Below are 15,630 nucleotides of genomic sequence, written 5' to 3'. Positions count from 1 at the left end.
TAAAATGTCATCGACTAACAGATACTTTTTAACGATTATAATTACATATCAAATATATTTTTCTGCATAAAATATTAGTGGCTGTATATTAAACGTGTTTCTGATCTATCTAATATTTGTACTAGGTTAATTTTCATTTTATTTCCTAGAAGACAAAATCCAGTTTGGGCTTCTTACAAATATTAAGACGACCAGAAACACATTGAATGTACAGACACTGATATTCTAAACAAGAAAATGTATTTATCATACAGGCCCGTAGGACGGATTTTCAAAGTACGTGTGTGTGTGTGTGTGGGGGGGGGGGGGGGGGGGGGGACTAATTTTTAGCCCTACAGGCCTGATATGTAAGTTTAATAGTAGAAATATTTTATTTTTCGGAAACATCTTAGAATGCAGCAAACTCAGGAATGTTCCTTTAAGTGCTGCCAACCAATATCACCGTTTACCGCAGCATTTGGTGTATACTTTCCTACATCCAGGAAATATCTGGCCGCCCGATTTTGGATTTTATTAACAACACTGTACTCTCTAGTTCCCCCATGTCGCTGCACCGTATGCAATCACTGGTAAGACAGTTGCGTATAAAGTTTGGTAAAAACTGTGTACGGCATACCGTCCATTTCTTTACATCTGGCTATTACAAGTCCCAGTGCTCTGCTGGCTGACATTGCGACTGCTTTAGCAGTGACATTGAAATTTAAGTGTTCATCTAAAAAGAATCCTAAGTATCTATCAACCACGTCCAACACATTATCTCCGCATGTAAACACTGTAGATGTGTGTATCATTGTATGTTCGTGCGTGCGTTTGGCTGATTGCCCAGCCAAGTTGTTTAAGTCGACAGCGATGTCACGGCTTTGTGAAATTTAAAATACACGGTTTTCACACGGTATCGTTGATGGACTGAATATGCGAAGTATTGTAGTTAGGAACTCGGACCCATAACACAAACTACATGTCTACACTCATGGGCGTATGGGGACTCTTTGATTTAGGGGGGCTGAAGGGGTTGATTTGCCCGAAATTTTACCCAGATAAAAACTGCCCGAATTTTCCCCACTGTTTCCCCACTGTTTTGCCCGAATTTCGGGGGGGGGGGGGGGGCAATTGAACCCTCGCCCCCCCCCCCCCCCCCCCCGGGTCGTACGCCCATGTCTACACTGTACGCATTTTCAGATAGGAATACAGGATAACCTGGGGTGAGGCGGAAATATTTATTGCTAGTGAGAATAGCGTCATCGTGAGTGGAATGTGGCAGATAAATATCACAAGTTTTACAAGTTTAAAGGGTATGCCCCTATAACACAAAGGTTTCAGACACGCCCACCACGGCCTCAATATCTGACATCGCCAGTGACCAGTCCGGGGCGGGAAGTGGAGCGTAAATTTGAGGTGGTTGGAATTTGGAATAACTATTTAGTAGTTACCGGTAGGTCGAGGACCTAAAGCTAAAACTGGAGAATTGGTCTGTCTACTCAAGTCTGAAACAAAAACAAAAAGTTAAATCCAAAAATAAAGTTTGAGTGCTCGGTCAAATGTCGAAATAACCAGGGTAAACATCAAAGTATCGAAGTAACCATGGCAGACAGCACATTATCGAAGTAACCATGATAGACACCAAATTGTCGTAGTTTAAAATGTGCTCAGCTGTCGTTAAACAAACTTTCCTTTCTTTTTCATCCCACGGTCCTTGCACAGCCAAATGGGAACGACTACTAATCTGACCTCTTTTGCTCCACAGAAACAACTTGTAGCACAATAGTCACGGATGACTGACACCTCCGTGTACCAAAATCGAGTCAGCATAATAGAGGCCTGGTTCAAAGGATGGTGCATATAAAAGATCATTTGTGACTAATGGAAACCACCGACCTGTACACTGCCTGAACCTTTATTGGATATGGCTACAGTTCCCGCATTCCCGCCGACCTTGGCCCCGAATCTATCCAGGGTCCTGGATGTTGCGCCGTGGCGTGGTATTCTTTTAATTGTTGTAAATATCCCCACCTTAGATATTTTAGATTGTTTATAATTTAAATTTATATTAATGTTAGTTTCAAACTATTTTAAACTATTGATGTGTTATATTCACGCACACACACGCACACACACACACACACACACACATACATACATACATGTGTGTGTGTGTGTGTGTGTGTATATATATATACACACACACACACACACACACACACATGTATGTATGTATGTATGTATGTATATATATGTGTGTGTCTGTGTGTATGTATGTGTGTATCTGTGTGTGTGTGTGTGTGTGTGTGTGTGTGTGTTAATGTTTTAACCTATTTTTTTAATACATATACAAATCAGTTTTAGCTGGCCATTAATTAAACCAGCCAAACCAACAAATACAAAATAAGAAGAGGTCTGGTTGGTGCTCATCTAACGATCAGTGATTTCCTGGGCACTGCTGGACTTTTATATTTTAATGACGTTTGTCATCCTTATGCGTGAGGCATCTGACGATGTAGTGCTCACGAACGCTCGAGGAGAACGAAAGAGAACACCTCTGGGCCAAAATCTCAACTCAAGTAGACAAATAATCTCCAGCCCTGCATTTCACTCTCCACGCTATTTCTCGTTCCAGCCAGTGCACCACGACTGGTATATTAAAGGCCGTGGTATGTACTACCCTGTCTGTGGGATGATGCATATAAAAGATCCCTTGCTGCTAATCAAAAAGAGTAGCCCATGAAGTGGCGACAGCGGGTTTCCTCTCTCAACATCTGTGTGGTCCTTAACCATATGTCTGACGCCATATAACCGTAAATAAAATGTGTTGAGTGTGTCTTCAAATAAAACATATCCTTCCTTCCTCACTCTCCATGACTCGGGACGACTGATAGCGGGCTGTTCACCAACATTTATATCGTCTTCCCTTCCTTATCATTCCCTTCATCTCATCATAACAACATGGGTGCCCAACACAGCTGTATGGATAACTTGGGGGTTGGGCGGGGTGGGGGAGGGACGCCGTGTTAGGGTCCATGTTTGGGTGCGGTAGGGCATCGGTGGTTCCGGCAATTAGGTTGCCTGGATAGGAGGCCTCTCTCTCATGCCCCCCCCCCCGCCCCCCCCCTCGGCGCACCCCACCCATGGAAATCCGACCCTACTTTAGGTACTTACCTGAATGTCGGAATGCACTCTCAGTTGGTCGCGATGCGTCACTCTAAGGGTCCTTTCCTCTAGGGCCAAAGTATTATAATGATATTTGATAAATGGTAAAGTTAAGGTTTAATCATGGGCGTCGATCGGTGGGGGACAGGGGGGACGCGTCCCCCTCACTTTTCAACGCCGGGGGACAATCTATATAAATGCCCCCCCCCACCCCACACCCCAACCCCCACTTTTTCGTTTAGCACACACACATAATGTACACACACACACACACACACACAATGTACACACACAATGTGTACACACACTCACACACAAAACAATGTACACACACACACATACATACAAACACGTCGCCCCCCCCCCCCCCCAACACACACACACTTTTAAAGCCGGATTGACGCCCATGGGTTTAATATTTATACATTTAAAATATTATAAATAATATATATTGTAAATAGTATCAGTAAAATTTCTTTTGATTGGCCCGTTCGAAATTACGCCAACTAAATTCTTTTTTTATAAATTAATAACTTGTTTATTAAGACTAAGGCGTTAGTTAATATTAATCAGTTTAAACGCCACTTTTCCCAGTATTTGGACTTTTTAATTATCTCTTCTAAATTCTAAATGATCTCCTTATCCCCCCCCCCCCCCCCACCCCCCACTTCTTCCGTCCCGGGATCGGTCACTGGCGAAGTCAGAGGTCGAACCCGGGATACGCATGCCTGAACTTTAAGTGGATAGGGGCACGTTAAAAAACCAAAAAGAGTACCCCCACCGAGGCTAATTAATCATTGGCTAATTGCATGTCAAACATTTGGTAATTTTGACATATAGTCTTAGAGAGGAAACCCGCTACATTTTTCCACTAGTAGCAACGGTGGTTAAGCCATCGGACATAAGGCCGGTAGGTACACGGTTCGCAACCCAATACCGGCTCCCACCCAGAGCGAGTTTTAACGACTCAGTTGGTATGTGTATGACCACTACACCCTCTTCTCTCTCACTAACCACTAACAACTAACAACTAACAACTAACACACTGCTCTGGACAGACAGCCCAGATAGCTGAAGTGTGTGTCCAGGATCGCGTGCTTGAACCTTAATTGGATATAAGCACGAAAATAAGCTGAAATGATAAATGGAAACCGCCCCCACCCCAAGCCTTTTCCTGTCCTTCACAGGCGTGCGCTACAACAGCTTGTTTTGAATGTGTACGCAAACCCCATGACATGACAGTGGAAACCCCCTTTCTCTTTCGACGAATCGTTCCAAAATGCACTAAAATTACTTCCAAGAAATGTACGCATTTTAAAAACTTTTTGACTCAATCCTACGGGACATTCAACATTCAATAGCACCAACATTATCCCTCGCCTGCTACCGATCTAGGTCGGGCTACTGGTGTGTTCTCTCGCACTTTTATTTGCCGCGCGGGCGGTCCCCTCTCCCACCCACTCCAACCATTTTCCTGTCCTGGACGGAGGAGCCGACCCAGGCCGACACCTGCACCCATGACAGGCGTGCGCTACAACATTCATTCATTCAGGACCGGCCTCGGTGGCGCAGTGATTAAGCCATCGGACTACAGGCTGGTAGGTACTGGGTTCGGATCCCAGTCGAGACATGGAATTTTTAGTCCAGATATCGACTCCAAACCCTGAGTGAGTGCTCCGCAATGCTTAATGGGTAGGTGTAAACCACTTGCACCGACCAGTGATCCATAACTGGTTCAACAAAGGCCATGGTTTGTGCTATCCTGCCTGTGGGAAGCGCAAATAAAAGATCCCTTGCTGTCTGTCGAAAAAAGAGTAGCCTATGTGGCGACAGCGGGTTTCCTCTTCAAAACAGTGTCAAAATGACCATATGTCTGACGTCCAATAGCCGATGATAAGATAAAAAATCAATGTGCTCTAGTGGCGTCGTTAAATAAAACAAACTTTACTTTTCATTCGTTCAGTTCAACTTCTGTTTGTCAGTTGGTTAGTTGTTATTTTTTGGTAGTTAGTGAGAGAGAAGAGGGTGTAGTGGTCTTACACAAACCCACTGAGCCGTTACTGAGTTGCGAACCCTGTACCTATCAGCCTTGTGTTCGATGGCTTTACCACGACACCACCGAAGCTGGTTGTGCACTACAACAGCTTGTTCTGAATGTGCACGTTTAACCTAATGACCTGACCTGTCCTAATAGAAAAAGAGGGCAACCTCGAGAGACCAACCACGACGGCCCCCCAATAAGCAAGGTTCCAGTATAAACTACAATTCGGCAAACTAAGTCAAAATTACTTAAATGGCTCAATTTCTTTTCGATTAACTGTTCCAAATTATTCGCCAAATTACCTCATGAAAACTGGGCAATCTTTTATATTTTAGACTTAATCATACGGGATATTCAGCTTCAATATCACCACAAATGCACTATCCAGCGCGGGCTGTCCCTTCTCCCACCCACCCCAAACCCTTTCCTGTTCTGGACGGAGCTATTGTGCTCATGACAGGCGTGCGCTACAATAGCTTGCTCTGAATGTGCACGTTACGCAGGCATATGACCTGCCCTGACGTAATGGGAAAATGTAGCTAGTTTTCTAAGACCACGACTGGTATATCAAAGGCCGTGGTATGTGCTATCCTGTCTGTGGGATGGTGCATATAAAAGACCCTTATATGTCAAAATTACCCAATGTTTGACATCCAATAACCGATGATTAATCAATCATTGTGCTCTAGTGGTGTCATTGTACAAAACAAACTTTAACTCTCTGAAAGTGATCAAAACGCAGCGACTCACTACATCACCCCGCGTACATTATCTACCACAATAATATTTACGCTATAATGTTCTATATGACGTTAGTGGCTATATATAGTAGGCCCGTGGATTTATGTATTTTGTTTGTTTGTTTTGTTTAACGACACCACTAGAACACATAGATTTATTAACCATCAGCTATTGGATGTCAAACATTGGGTAATACTGACATATAGTCTTAGAGTGGAACCCCGCAAAAAAATTTCATTAGAAGCAAGGTATCTTTTATATGCACCATCCCACAGACAGGATAGCACATACCGCGGCCTTTGATATTCCAGTTGTGGTGTACTGGCTAGAACGATGGATATTTGTATGCACATTTGCCTACCTAATGGCAACATAATAATATGCTGAAAAGTACAATCGCTGCCTTTGTTGCTGGTTTAAACAAAAACACCAACTGAATCTGGCCGGAACACACCCATTTTACACAAAAAGTATTACGTTTGCGTGGGCAGGAATTACCAATAAAATGTCCTCAGTTACACGTTTGCAAACTACATGCTAAATCCTGTCAACTTCAGTTTAATGCTAGGCTCAGACTACCAATAGCCATCAAAAAGTCGACTAACTTTCTTCTGTCACGACTTCTACATGTGCCACTGTCCAGTTGCTAGTCTGGCTGAAGATTTTCGAAGTTATCTTAGCGCTACGAAATCGTAAAACCATCGTAGGCTATAGTGGCGTCATAGCTTATGATGGTTTTGTGATTTCGTACCGCTAAGGCAGCTTCGAAAACTAGGACCCTGAGCTGTCTTACATGTTCCACGCGTATTCGACGTTGGCACAAATCTACATTCAGAATTGATCTTAGTAGAGTGTTGATTTAGACCGGCGTCGTCGATATAAATAGGAGTGGGCGGAGTTTAAATTCAAAATGTTTGAAAGTTGGACAGTTACTTTTTTTATTTTTATTTATGGAACAATTGAAACATATTGTAACTCAAAATTTGATACGCTTGTATATAACTGTAAAAGATATAAAGAATGATTTACATTTTTATACAATGATATTTTAATTAGAGGTAAACTGGACTTTATAACTCTGAAGCGTAGAAATGAATAGACGTATATGGACATGTGACGTACCTTGTTTATGTCACATGACAACCATGAGTAACAAGGCGCACGTGGAACGGGCCACATGGAGTAATGGTACTTTTCCCCCTCACTTGCATGGTAGCAAACACAAGCATGTGTTATTTGCAAAATACATTTAATAATAATGCCTTTACAGATGTCTATTCTCCGTGTATTGCCATTTATGCCCCCCCCCCCCCCCCCCCCCCCCCGCTAGCTACGGCCCTGTAAATAGCCTCTATTAGAAACATACTTATCTACCTTTAATTTTCATGCGCGCTAAGTGGCTCGAACATCCACTAAATTACTTACGGCGCGTTTACGCTCCAGTCGCTTGCAACAAAGTATATCAAAGGTCGAGGTATGCACTACCCTGTCTGTGGGATGGTGCATATAAAAGATCCCTTGCTGCTAATTGGAAAGAGTAGCCCATGAAGTGGCGACAGCGGGTTTCCTCTCTCAATATCCGTGTGGTTCTTAACCATATGTCTGACGCCATATAACCGTAAATAAAATGTATTGAGTGCGTCGTTAAATAAACTATGTCTTTCTTTCTTTCCTTCTTTTACAGAAAAGAAAATGTACAATTATTATTGTGCTCAACAGAAATACTTACGACCACGTCTTGGGGAGACCAAGAAAAAGGGGCTCATTGAAGACTGACTCGTTAAAACGGCATCTTAATAAAATGTTTTATATTTGCAATTAATATGCATGTGCACGGTGTACGATCGAACGTGTACATCACACTGACTAAATGACTAGCTGCAATTTTCTGAACCGCTAGTTGCATTATTACCTACGACCTACGCCGTAGTCAAAACAAAGCCTCCCAAAATAATACAAATGTGATTAATGTTTGCCACTGTTATGGCACTGTATATCACTTTTCTTGATCCAGTAACAGAAACGATGTTTTATATTTATATATACAGGCCTCACGCGAGGTAAAAATAATAGAGCGAAGTCATTTCTCTCTCAAAGTTTTGAGAGGGCGAAGTTTTTAACAGGAGTTGAATGTATAATCTAAAATAATAAAATAGGGGAAAACAATTATATTAACCCAATATCATCAAACATGCCACACAAACGAGTAGTCAAAAGTGACCGCTGAATACAGGTACAACTTTTACAGTCTGTTTTTGTTTGTTTTTTTCTTTTCTTTTTACCGTCTTACTGCTAATTAATGGGGGGGGGGGGGGGGGGGGGGGTGTTCTACAGTTTTCTAAAAAAAAAAAATCAAAAAAAAAATCACCTTTCCCACATGTCGCCTTCTTTAGAAATAATAAAATGCAATTAGAAATAATAAAATGTAATTACAAAGTACTAATTTAGCCGTTTGGAATTCATTCTCTCAAAAGTTTGTTTTCTGTTTTCATGTAATTATTACACCATGCAGAGCATTGTCATAGTGCATTAATCTACCAATGTCAATGCCTGGCTATCCAGAGACAGGCCCCGGGACGGACATGCTCGAAACTCTAGTGGTATATAAGCATGTACACATTATTCGCACTCCCACCCGGATTTGATCGGGCTGCTGGTGCTCCCTTGCACCTGCCAGTGCAGGCGGTCCCTCCTCTCCCCTCCCCCCACCTTTCCTGTCATGGACGGAGGAGCGAGCCTTGTGCCCACGACAGGCGTGCGCTACAACAGCTTGTTCTGAATGTGCACGTAAAACCCTATGACATGACATGACATTTGCACTCGCACTCGATTAAATCGCTTAAATGTTGCACCTTGTCAACAGCGACACTTTTTTTTTATTATAGAATTTACAGTGGCCGCTAGAACAGGTTTGCCTGCATTATTTTAGAACTCCGATATCTTTGTTTGTATGTTAAATTTATTCATGATGAGTCTGCGTGAAACTACATTTGTAATCAATTACGCCAGTCAGTAGGCCTACTGTTACTGCCAGACATGGGTGTTGTCTGAGGTAGACCGCCTATCTGTGAGCCTTTAAATAATAATAATAATAATATATCGGAAAAAAGTTCCTGTGCACCAAATAATTGCATATAGATTATAATTTACTTGAAATCTGGTCAAAACATTTTCAGTAAATGAACGTGTAACCACTCCAGTCGATATTCTCGCGGTGTCCTGTCAATTGCATGAACTATTCATGCTTTGTGACCACAAGTTGCATTACTAGCATTCTTTGTCACGTGCTCTTGTTTGACGTCATTTTTCTTATTATTGGACTTTAAAACTATTGTATGGATTCTCATCACTCAGAAAAACATTTTTGTTGGTATCTGATCGTCGTCAGTGTAATGCCACGCCTCCCAGAAAATGGACTCCTTCGAACGATGGGTATGATTGAGGTTAGAATGGCACAAACGCTGTTGCTAGTAATTTTGGTATTCATTGGTGTTCTCATCAGAACACTATGCAATATCTGCGGAGATATTCTCGACAGTTTAAGGTTACTAGGGATCTTCCATGTTTAGGGAGTCGACACGGTTAAGGACCACACAGATTATGAGAGGAAACCCGCTGTCGCCACTACATGGGCTACTCTTTCCGATTAGCAGCAAGGGATCTTTTATTTGCGCTTCCCACAGGCAGGATAGCACAAACCATGGCCTTTGTTGAACCAGTTATGGATCACTGGTCGGTGCAAGTGGTTTACACCAACCCACTGAACCTTGCAGAGCACTCACTCTGGATTAAAAATTCCATGCCTCGACTGGGATCCGAAACCAGTACCTACCAGCCTGTAGACCGATGGCCTAACCACTACGCCACCGAGGCCGGTTTGTAAAATAGATACTTACCGGTTCATTCCGAGGTACTTGTGAGGCGTAGGGCTGCCAGAAGTCCCTGTTGTTGGTTGTTAACTGCTCTGGAAAAATAAAATAAAATAAAAAATAAAATAAATCGATAAATAAATATCTGTGATCCTGTCGCGTCATTCATCCGTGATTGTGTACAATACAACTGGTCATTATTTTTAAAAGGCGACACAACATTTCGTCTTACAGTATCGCTAGTGACTGGCACGGCGAAGTTAAGCTGGTCAAAGCGAAGTTTTGGATCACTTCGACTGCTCGTATGTAAGTATGTATTTGTGTATGAATGAATGAATGAATGTGTGTGTGTGTGTGTGTGTGTGTGTGTGTGAATGTGTGTGTGTGTCCCCCCCCCCCCCTCCCACCTTCCTACGCCACTGGTATATAAAGAAAGAAAGAAGTGTTTGATTTAACGACGCACTCAACACATTTTATTTACGGTTATATGGCGTCAGACATATGGTTAAGGACCACACAGACATTTTTAGAGGAAACCCGCTGTCGCCACATAGGCTACTCTTTTACGACAGGCAGCAAGGGATCTTTTATTTGCGCTTCCCACAGGCAGGATAGCACAAACCATGGCCTTTGTTGAACCAGTTATGGATCACTGGTCGGTGCAAGTGGTTTACACCTACCCATTGAGCCTTGCGGAGCACTCACTCAGGGTTTGGAGTCGGTATCTGGATTAAAAATTCCACGCCTCGACTGGGATCCGAACCCAGCACCTACCAGCCTGTAGACCGATGACCTGCCACGACGCCACCGAGGCCGGTCCACTGGTATATGTACATAGATAAAACTTTGTTGTTAAATGTGCGTTTTGGTTGTGCGTGTGTACTGGTGTGTGGGGGCTTGTTTTGTTGGCTATTGTTTATTTGGGGGTAGAGTTGTTGTTACTGGGGGTAGGGGATGTAAAATTGTTGTGGGGTTTTATTTGTTGGAAATACACTGAAAACAAACAACATAATATAGCACGTGGTGAAGGGGTTTGTTCTGATCCTCCTACAAAAATGGGGGATTTTTTTGTAAATAATTTCAGTTTGGTTTGACGTAAAAATAAAAATAAAAGTGTTTGAATATAACAAACATTAGCCCGAGTACTTTGACTGTAAGAGCGCTAGACGGACATTTGAACATAAATATGCTCTCATTACAGTCAGAGACCAAGCTATGCATTTTTTTGGCAATTCCCGACAACCAAAAAGTTGGCAAAGATTTCCGCTCTAATATCACAACAATCCTATGTTTGACGTTAAATACTTTTACATCGATAATTTTCGAGTTAATTGATTAACGATTAACGATAACCATGGGCAATGGCTGCCCAAACCATGACACAACCCCCACCCCCGAAACGATCTCGTTCAAGAACACAACAATCAGCATAGCGTTCATTTCTCCTACGGTAGACGCGCACCCTGCCATCACCACGTTGTAAAAAAAAATCTGGATTCATCCGAAAAAAGAACGGTATTCCAGCGTCGCCGTATCCAACGAGTGTGTACACGTGCCCAATTAAGACGATTTAGACGATGACGTTGCGTTAAAACGCATCCGACGTAAGGACGTCGTGCATGTAAACCGTTCTTCCACAGACGATTACGAACAGTTTGCCCACTGATTCGGTTATTATGAAGCCCAGGTGTGTTAGCAGCAGTATCAGTGGCAGTTTGGAATCGATTGCGCAAATGCGTGTTTATGATATAGCGGTCTTGACCACGCGTTGTAACACGCGGACGTCCACGACGTGGCAAGTCGTTGGTGCTTCCTGTCGTTCGAAATCTTACGCGAAGATTTCGTATGCTCGACTAGAACTCCCAACATGCCTTGCAATGTCTTCTGTCGACATGCCAGCATCAAGTATGCCAATCGCCCGTTCGCGTAAATTATTGGGTATTCTTGGCATACTAAAAATGCTACAATGTAAAAAACGTTAATTTTTTTACAAATTTTGAAGCGTTTTCGTTCACTTGACAACAATGTCAGTAAGACAAGTAAAACAAATTGACCGAATACTACACGGGACATGTCGAACCATGCATGCACGTGCAAATTGAATTTCACGTTGCCGACTATTAACAGTGCAAAAATAATCGATAAAATTCATGAATCCTGATAATACAGCTCAAGGCTAATACTACCTATATAATTTCATTACACAATGAATTCTTTAACACAACAAATACTATATGTACAAATCGGAAGTTTCTTTTTTTGTTCAGTATATAACCAGTAGACAATATATAGACTTGTCTACTGGTTCATTTGTAAGGCTTTTCATCAACAATAAAGTTTAAGCAAGTAAGTATCTTATTAGAAAACTTTACGAAAACTTTAAAACTATTAATTTTATTAAGTCCTTTTTTTATTCCTTAAACTTGCTGATATCGGATACATATTAACACATTGTATTAAAATGGAGGAACCTAAATTTAGTTTCAGTACATGTTCCATGACCACACATACATTGGTTCCTCTAGCTACAGCGTCTCTTTTTAAATATTAGTACAGAACTTAGCCTTTTTAAAGGCATACTGTCACGGATTTATGGCCCTTATTTCTCTAAAAATGGATAATAAATAAAAATTACATTAATTGTTGGAAATCAAATCTAGCTATCGCATCACCGTAACTGAACCATGATGGAATGAAATCCATGTCATGCCTCTCGGCAGTTTTAGTTTTTGAATTATGGACCATTGCCATAATTCAATTATTTAAAAAAAATATCATTAATAAATGGAGTATGGTGCTTATGAAGATGGTTGAATAAAGCACATTTAGGGACAAATCAAATTATTTTTGTTCAGGTAATACTTTGTTAGACCATTAAATAGGTCAGTAGTCTGTGACGATATGCCTTTAAACCGGATACACCTTAAATTCACTTGGTCACTCACGTTTGCGGTTTCTTCCCTAATATTATCTGTGTGATCCCTAAACATGTCCGACTCTATATAACTGTAATTGAAATAACCTGAGTGCATCGTTAAATAAAAGATTCCTTCCTATCAAATTTCAGTGTCAGTCACCTTTGACAAAAGGCACAGTTTCAAAGGCTATCGCTTTCAACCTGATTAATAAACAAGTTAAAACAACACATTACTGTAAATTGTAACAATAAAATGTTTCAATTTAAGACACACATTAACACAATGCAAATATCATTTAATCATTGGTTTATAATGATAAAAAAGAAAGAAAATAAGAAATATGCCTTGTCTATTGTTTCTCATATACTTTTATTGATTTTGTAAAGTCTGTTTTTATCCTGATGAAAAAGATTAAATCTAAGTGTTGTCAATGTCATCATCACATACTGAATAGCCCCAATAATGTTGCATAGAAAGTCAGTGAAAAAAGTTCTGGTATCCTTCTTTCTGTTGCACCTAAAGATGAGATACCGTAGAAAAGAATCGCTGAATCTGATATCAGTGTTCTCCTTAGCATCCCTTTATTCACCCTAAAACGTAAACGCCTTTAATCCATCGTGAAAGGCCCTTATTTCATCCAAGAGTTGCCGGTTCTCTTTTAGTCCATAAACAGGGATCACTGACATCTAGAATTTTTTTTTTTTTTAATTGTTAATTTTCTATGATATAAGTATGAAAGTTTTATATTGTGTACATATTAGTATTAGTAACTATAGGAAGATTTGACTGTATCATGTAAGCCCAAGGACATATATATTGAATATTATTGAATGTTTGAATACACATACAAACAAATTCAGGTAACTTATATAATAAATGCATGTAGCACAATTTATGTTTTTAATAAAATATGGTGGATATCACCAACTTGTGAATCACTATCTAATTTTATTATTATTATTTTTTATTTTTAATCCCAAACAAATGATTTAATACATCTGATATGCCACCCTGAAATGTTCATACCTTTTATTTTATTATTTAAAAAATTAACTTACACATTACAAATACACCTGTGGATCACTTCTTCAATAAAAAAGTAAAACATTATAAACATATAATATAATTTATAAATGGAAATATTTCAAAACCATTTTCATATATGATGAATATAGATATATATATCTATCTATCTATCTATCTATCTATCTATCTATCTATCTATCTATATATATATATATATATGTGTGTGTGTGTGTGTGTGTGTGTGTGTGTGTTTTTTTGATTGCACACACGCACGCACGCACACACACAGCTCCCTGTTATTTAATTAAAAATATAAATACTCCAGCCACCTACATATTTTATTGCATGATACAATATAAAATATATTCAGATTTTTTTTATCCACTACAATGGATTTGTCAATACAAACAAAACGTTGGATAAAACGTTGTTTGTCGATTGACTGGGTACTGTTCACAGGACATCTTTGTTTCCATGTCAGAGTTTGGTGGTTTATTATTATTATTATTATTATTTTTTTATTATCTTTTCAGTTTTTCATTTCAATAAATACTGACGTGTTGTAGTATTACGAATGAATAACATATAACAAACCTTGTATAAAATGACGATCTCCGTTGTGGGATGGACAACGTTGATTGCTGTCAGCTAACTGTTCGACGTTTCGCTTCCAGTGGTATTTGATGAAACTAATTTCATAATCCTTCCTATAGTGATTTGTGCGTCTAACAACAACGTGTGAAATTACCATGACGAAATACCATTTATCAAAACATTCGATTGTTCATTACTACTAATGTCAACTGTGGTTTCTTGCCTACCAGCGCTTACGCGGTACCATACTATATTTAACACATGGTCAGTTATAACAAAACGCAATTTCAGCAACTCAAGTTTTACCTGTATTATTCCTTATTTTTAAAGCATAGGTGGTGACATTTATGATGCCAGGGGCTGACATGCATAAATCTCAGATTGAGGATTCACAAACAACTGTGGTCATCGGCCATGCTTGCTGTTAGCGGAACGCGCCGGAAGTGGACAGCGGTTAGGCGATGTAACTCTGCCTAATTTTCTCGATAATTTCTAGTAGAGGCTATACTAAGTCTAACTAAACTGTGCATTATTAAATAAAATAATTTTGTCGTTTTGTCATATGTATCTTGTCACTAGACAAGTAAATTCGCCCTTTAGAAAAATGGACTAAACCAAATATTAACACCAAACTGTATTTGTGGCGCCCTTTTTAAACTAATCAACATTTTTTTTCATATTCCGAATTAGAAGCTTGCTTATTTAAAATCGACAATGCAGCGTATAAAAGACGATAACAGACAAGAATTCGGAAGAAAGAAAAGAAAGTCAGATGAGGGTGATGAGATGCGAATAAGAAATAAACGAAGAAAAAGACGTTCCTCTGGTGACAGGAAACATTCGATTCTATGCCCAATCTAACGATGACAAAACTTTGCGGAGCGGATCGGATAAGTTTTAACGTGCGTATATGCCACGAGAGCTTCACGCACGCCTGTCACGGGCTTAATCTCCGACTTTCGCCAGTGACTAAGTCCGGGCCAGGGGGGAGGGGAGGGGGGGGGGGGGGTAAGTTTGAGGTGGGCGTAATTTGCAATACAAATTTAGAAGTAGGTCCTGAGACCTAAGCCAAAAGTAGCTGACATAACCTGACATGTCTGGAACAAAAAACGTTTAAACCCAAAAGTAAATTGGAGTGCTCGGCCGAAAAGGTTTTAAGGTGATTTGTGCAATTTTGACGGGCTGTCAAATTAAATTGTGTTGGAATGTTTACAAAATTTTTTAATGACGGTCCAATTTTTTTTTTAATCCAACGTGCCCCAAAAAGGAGGTACCTGTCCTAGGAGAGGTTGTCGGC

This window comes from Gigantopelta aegis, chromosome 9 (assembly GCF_016097555.1).
Source record: "Gigantopelta aegis isolate Gae_Host chromosome 9, Gae_host_genome, whole genome shotgun sequence".
NCBI lineage: Eukaryota > Metazoa > Mollusca > Gastropoda > Neomphalida > Peltospiridae > Gigantopelta > Gigantopelta aegis.
The sequence above is the reverse complement of the archived record's forward strand: the minus strand, read 5'-3'. Positions refer to the sequence as shown.